This window comes from Mandrillus leucophaeus, unplaced genomic scaffold (genome assembly GCF_000951045.1).
Source record: "Mandrillus leucophaeus isolate KB7577 unplaced genomic scaffold, Mleu.le_1.0 Scaffold588, whole genome shotgun sequence".
NCBI lineage: Eukaryota > Metazoa > Chordata > Mammalia > Primates > Cercopithecidae > Mandrillus > Mandrillus leucophaeus.
In genome coordinates, this window is record NW_012106341.1 from 2,292,615 (window position 1) to 2,299,829 (window position 7,215).

The 7,215-nt window shown below is 40.9% G+C and overlaps 1 pseudogene; it reads left to right on the forward strand.

Annotated features, from left to right (window-relative positions):
- Positions 1 to 523: 523 nt before the first annotated feature.
- Positions 524 to 1,660, forward strand: LOC105553229 (annotated as a pseudogene).
- Positions 1,661 to 7,215: the final 5,555 nt, after the last annotated feature.

Consider the following 7,215-nt stretch of genomic DNA (forward strand, 5'->3'; position numbering starts at 1 on the left):
AATTCAACATAAAGCTTAGTTTCCTCATTCTTCCGCTTCCTCAGTCCAGCCACAAAACTAGGGTTCCATGGGCTCAGTTCTAGGCTGCTTTCTGTTTTCCGTCTACCCTCTCCCCAGAGGGAGCTCATCTGGGGCCATGACTTTAAATGCTGATGATGCTCCATTTGACATCTCCTGCAATCTCTCCTCTGAACCCCACATAGTGCATCCACTGTGTACTTAGCATTTTCATCTCAAACTGAATGAGTCCTGAACTGAACTCTTGTTAATTATTCCTCCGACCCACTCTGATTCCTCTCCTGGTTTTCCCTACTCAGGAAATGGCATCACCACCCACCATCTGGGTTGTCATCAAATCCATCAGCAATAGTTGTTATTTCTGCAAAAAAAAAAAAAAAAAAAAAAAAAAGTGTATAAGAATGTATGTGTTGGGTGTGATTCTGTTCTGCGGGGCTGTTCCCTGGAGCAGTAGTCATTTATCTCTGTTTGCCTTCTCTCCCACTTAAGTGCATGCCGCCACTCCATGGAGGATTCGATGAACAGGGATATGAGTCCCTTGAGGCCCCAGAACTATCTTTTCAATTGTGAACCAAAGGCCAACAAAGATGATCACTTTAAGGTGAATGATGATGAAAATGAGCTCCAGTTATCTTTAAGAACCATCAGTTTAGGGGCTGGTGCAAAATATGAATTGCACATTGTTGAAGCAGAAGCAATGAATTACAAAGGTAGTCCAATTAAAGTAACACTGGCAACTTTGAAAATGTCTGTACAGGCAACAGTTTCCCTTGGGGGCTTTGAAATACCACTACCTGTGGTCTTACAATTGAAGTGTGGTTTAGGGCCAGTGCATATTAGTGGACAGCACTTAGTAGCTGTGGAGGAAGACGCAGAGTCAGAAGATGAGGAGGAGGAGGATGTGAAACTCTTAAGTATATCTGGAAAGTGATCTGCTCCTGCAGCTGGTAGCAGGGTTTCATGGAAAAAAGTAAATCCTGCTGTGAAGACGATGATGATCATGATGAAGATGATGAGGAAACTGAAGAAAAAGCTCCAGTGAAAAAATCTGTATAAGATATACCAGCCCAAAATGCACAAAAATAAAACTAGAATGGAAAAGACTTAAAACCACCAACACTCAGATCAAAAGGTCAAGACCAGGCGTGGTGGCTCACGCCTGTAATCCCAGCACTTTGGGAGGCTGAGGCGAATGGATCATGAGGTCAGAAGATCGAGCCCATTCTGGATAACATGGTGAAACCCCGTCTCTATTTAAAAATACAAAAAATTAGCCAGGTGTGGTAGCGGGCACCTGTAGTCCCAGCTACTCGGGAGGCTAAGGCAGGAGAGTGGCGTGAACCCGGGAGGTGGAGCTTGCAGTGAGCCGAGATTGCGCCACTGCACTCTGCCTGGGCGACAGAGTGAGACTCCATCTCAAAAAACAAAACAAAACAAAAAAAACAGGAATAAAAAATCTCCTGAAACACCAAAAGGACCTAGTCCTGTAGAAGACATTAAAGCAAAAATGCAAACAAGTATAGAACAAGGGAGTTCTCTTCCTAAAGTGGAAGCTAAGCTCATCAGTTATGTGAAGAATTGCTTCCAGATAACTAACCAGGAGGCTATTCAAGATCTCTGGCAGTGGAGGAAGTCACTTTAAGAAAAGAGTTTAAACAATTTGTTAAAAAACTTTCATCTCATTTCATTTCTGTAACAGTTGATATCTGGTTGTCCTCTCTGTAATGCAGAGGGAGAGCTTTCCCTACTGTGTTTAATAAATGTTTTCCAGGTTCCATCGCCAAGAATGTGTTGTCCAAAATGCCTATTTGGTTTTTAAAGATGGAACTCCACCCTTTGGTTTTAAGTATGTATGGAATGTTGCAATATGACATAATGGTAGCAGTGGTCAGACATGGAAATGATGGAGAGACAAAAATATATATGTGAAGTAAACTCAGTATTTTAATAAAGTAAGAGAAGAGTGTATGTGTCTATACTTAAACGTGATTGCAACCATAATACATGTATGCATGTGTGTGCATGTGTGTATGTATACATAGATAAATGTGTCTCCTTTTATCCATCTGTAACGCCACATGCTAGATCAAGACGTAAGTCATCTTTGATATATCACCACATTCTTTAAAAAATGGATGACCCCTATTTCCCCAGGTCATGCCTTCATGGAGGTTACTATGAGGTCATAATGTAAGAAAGAAAAAAGGTATTTCTCTACCTCTGTTCCTGTCTGTAATTGTGGAAATGGAGATGGCTCTCAGATTTCTCCAGCTGGTTCAGAAAGCCCCATAGATGCCTCACATGAGCTTAGGAGCCAGCACTCTCTGCCAGACTGCTCCCTCTTCCTCCCTCTGTCATTCTCTTCCACATCTCCCCGATTCCAGTAGGAGGCAGGTCCAACTTCATGCCCAGGCTGCTGTATCCCTCTGTTCTGGTGAGCTCCACATTCCCTAGAAGTGAGAAGTGATGATTAACTCCTTCATACTCTGTTACACAGGCCAGAGGAGTATTGTTTTTCATGCTCTGTACCTGACTGAAAATTTAGTGAAAGAAATCTTTTATTTTTCACTTCGTGTATTCCAGGCTTTTTTGCTGTGACTCAGGCAAACAACTGTCCCTAAATCTCCTTTTCCTTCTCGTACTGACCTAGTGTTCTTGGACCAACTTTGTATAACTTTATTCTCCTTTCTCTTAGGAATACTTTTAAGAAGTGTCTTCTTATTCCTCCTGCAAATAGAACTGGGTAAGTTCTGCCCCACTGGCCTTTCTTATTTTCTTCCTGCAGTGTACCCAACCTCTGGCTTCCTTTGCATCCTGCCTGCCACGTTGGCATACACTTTTGTGTTTGTGTATGTACATGTGTGTGTTTATATATAAGTTGTATGTCTACTTATTTCCACTGCTCTGTAGGCTCTTCTTTTTGCCGTGGCCTGCATTGTTTTTGGTGACCATCAAAAGCAGTGTACAAAGGTCAGAGAGGTAGATTTTGTCCTTCCAACTATGTTGCAAATCTAAAGATGATTAGATCCCTGAATATAGGTTCCTTAAACTCAATCGACCTTATTCACATTAAAAAAAAGATTCAAATTGCAACCTGAGCTTCAGAGGAGCGTGTCATCGAAAGGCAGGACTTCCTTTTTCTTTCTTTTTTTTTTTAATATTATACTTTAAGTTCTAGTGTACATGTACACAACGTGTAGGTTTGTTACATATGTATACATGTGCCATGTTGGTGTGCTGCACCCATTAACTCGTCATTTACATTAGGTGTATCTCCTAATGCTAGCCCTCCCCCGTCCCTCCTCCCCCTTCCCCACAACAGGCCCAAGTGTGTGATGTTCCCCTTCCTGTGTCCAAGTGATCTCATTGTTCAGTTCCCACCTATGAGTGAGAACATGCGGTGTTTGGTTTTCTGTTCTTTCGATAGTTTGCTGAGAATGATGGTTTCCAGCTGCATCCATGTCCCTACAAAGGACACAAACTCATCCTTTTTTATGGCTGCGTAGTATTCCATGGTGTATATGTCCCACATTTTCTTAATCCAGTCTGTCACTGATGGACATTTGGGTTGATTCCAAGTCTTTGCTATTGTGAATAGTGCTGCAATAAACGTATGTGTCCTTGTGTCTTTATAGCAGCATGATTTATAATCCTTTGGGTATATACCCAGTAATGGGATGGCTGGGTCAAATGGTATTTCTAGTTCTAGATCCTTGAGGAATCGCCACACTATTTTCCACAATGATTGAACTAGTTTACAGCCCCACCAACAGTGTAAAAGTGTTCCTATTTCTCCACATCCTCCCCAGTACCTGTTGTTTCCTGATTTTTTAATGATTGGAAGGGCAGGACTTTCTACCTGTCCGACCCTCAATTCTGCTATTTCTATTAATGCCAGCCTTTCCTCGGTACTCAGTGCACACAGGGGCTGCAGACACTATTGGGAGTCATGGCACCTTAAGCACAGTTTAGCACAAGTGCTACCTTGATTGCTCTTCAGAAACCTGATGTGCAGATGGAGCCTCTTTTTAGGTCTTCGTTATTAGCAGTTTATCACGTAGCATAATGTCACTTAGGCAACATGGTGCAGTTATGGTGATATAATTTAAAAATCAATACACAAGGAAGAGTTTGTGAATTAAATGTGGCATTTAATTTTTCAGGTGTAAAATAGCACAAACATAGATTTAAAACACATTTAAAGGTAAACCATGCCTGTGGTCAGTTACTCCTCTTTGTAGTCCAGTCCCCAATAAATACACAATTTAAAGATTAAATAATTTAGAGATTCATTTTGGACTGTACGCCAGTTTAATTCCAAATCATTCACATCATTGGATGGATCTAGTTTTCACTTGAGATGTTAAAAAAGTTTTAAAATCCTATGCTAGAAAGGTAGTTTAAAGAAAGGAAATCAATTGACCTTATTCACATTAAGGAAAGATTTAAACTGCAGCCTGAGCTTCAAAGGATTGTGTCATTGAAGGGCAGCACTTTCCACCTGTCCACCTCTCAGTCATGCTATTTCCATCAGTGCCAGCCTTCCCCCAGCTCTCAGGACACACAGCGGCTGCAGAGACTGTCGGGAGTCACACACCCCGACTGCACCACATTGCCTAAGTGTGATGTTTAAAGAAGGGAAAATTCTTAGCTCCTGGGAGGGAGGGGCAAAAGGGTCGGGTATTGAGCCAAAAAGGCCATTCCTGACTTGGCATTTCCTGAGAATTCTGAATGCCTGCTTCAGTGCCATCACAGATGTACCAATTGTGTCAGCATTAGCTTTCTGTTTTTCTCTCCAGAGCAATGGTTTCCAAATTTAGCTGTACAACAGAATCACCTGGGGTGCCTATTAAAAACACAGATTCTTAATCCATTTGGGTAATCAGATTTTGTAGGTCTAGGGTAGAGGGTAAGACCAACTCACCCTTAGAGGTGTTCACAGTGCTTTGAATTCACTTGCCTCAGGGATTTTTGCCTAGGAAAAAGCACAAGCTGAAGACTAGCTCTTCTAGTTTTGCATGGAAACCGAAATTCAGAGTGGCAGCTGCTGCTAGATGACTTTGGTCCCAATACGATTTCTTATAAAGTATTTGGAACAGCTTTTCATTTCATCTCAATTTTCTTTTACCCTTCTCTTTAAATTAGATTATTTGTTCAAAATTTTATTGCTTGCCTGGCAAATATTTGATAGGATACCATGTACCCCCACAAATGCACTCATTATGATACTATTATTAATTATTAATTGCTTCCAAATAGAATCCTTCAGTAAGCATATTTTTTGGCAAGTATCATGCTTTCAGAATTATATCAGTTGTTCAAAGAAGTGTTCATAGGGCCGAGTGCGGTGGCTCATGCCTGTAATCCCAGCACTTTGGGAGGTCGAGACAGGTGGATAACTTGAGGACAGGAGTTCGAGACCAGACTGGCCAACATGGTGAAGCTCTGTATCTACTAAAAATAAAAAAAAAATAGCTGGTTGTGGTAGTGTGTGCCTTTAATCCTGGCTACTCAGGAGGCTGTGGCAGGAGAATCGCTTGAACCCCAGAGGTGGAGGTTGCAGTGAGCTGAGATTGTGCCACTGAACTCCAGCCTGGGCGACAGAGCAAGACTCCATCTCAAAAACAAAACAAAACAACACCAACCAAACAAACAAAAAACAAAGAAGTATTCATAGTCCATTTGGCTATAATTTACAATGTGTACTTATTCCATTTAAATTTCACGTGTGGTCTGTGTAATAATAATGGTATTTTAAATATATGTATATATGGATGCTTCTATTTGTAAGTGGGTAAAAACGTAATCAGCTATTTCCTCTCTGGAAGTGACATGTAAAGTAAAAATATAATCTCCACCGTCATATTAGCATTTTAAGAAATGGGTTGGTAATCAGAGAAATTTAAATAGTAGATGCAAACAAAACTATGTACATTATTATAAACATTTTTTCAATTTGAATGTTCAAAACCTACAAGTTCTCATTATATCTTCCCAAAGGGTGATTAGAGGAGACAGAATCACCTGACTTGAATAAATCCATTTTTTGCAGTGTAATAACTCTCTGATTTTAAATTCACCATTCAAGTAAAGGTCTAATATTACCTATGTTGCACTCATTAAATTTGAAAAGGTTGTGATTATGTAAAGGTCTAATATTACCTATGTTGTACTCATTAAATTTGAACGGCTGTGATCTTTTTTATTCACTAAGAGACTAGTCTCTATCCTTTGCCAGGCTCAGATCTATGCCTGATGGCCAATTGCATGGAATGGCTGGTAGCAGCCAAGGCTTATGGATTCACAAAAGAGCGAGTGCCAAGGAATAGAAATTACTTACCTCATCCTTGATTTCCTTGCAAACCATTGATCAAATTATACCCAAAGCTTGTGATTTATTGCAGTTAAACATTTCTCCTTCCTCTCTATCTTGCCTTTTTAAAGAATATGGCTGTTTTTCATTTTTTTTTTTTCCCTTCAAAGTTCAGTTGCCTATGGGATCAGAATTTTCTTGCAGGAGACAGTTTTTGTCATGGTAAACAATTTTTACCTAAAGGCAGTTCTTGCTCTAGGAAGCATTTTGTACATAAAGTAGAAGTTGACTCCTTTTGGGTGCCTGCTCAGCTCACCATAACCACCACATCTCCACTTTCATTTGGGAGCTCTCTCTTGATCCACAGGGATGGGCTACCGATAGCCATGTTTATATGTACAGCCTTGAATACCTTCCCCAGCCATGGGTGTTGACACTTGATCCACATTGAATCCACTATAGTCTCTTTCCTCAGAAAGTGAAGTTGGGATTCAGATGGAGATAAGATAGTCTCTGGGGATGACTATCAGTGTAACATGTGTCATTTAGCTCTGGGAGCAGTAATGCTGCAAAACACCCACAAATCTCAGGGTCACATGACCATCATCATTTATTTACACTCATGTATGTGTGCTTGCCAGGGATTTGGCTGATCTAGTCTGGGTCCAGCTGAGCAGCTCTATTCCATGTGCCTTTTATCCTCATGCTGGCACTAGTGGCCTATGCTGGAAAATCCTTATGGCAATGCCCAAAGTACAAGGATACCAGTGGAAATGTAACGGATCTCATAGAAGCTAGGCTTGGAAGTGGCGCTTTTGCTTCTGCCCCATTCTGTTGGCCAAATAAGTCAATGACTGACCCCAATGCACTCTCCCCCTTGATGG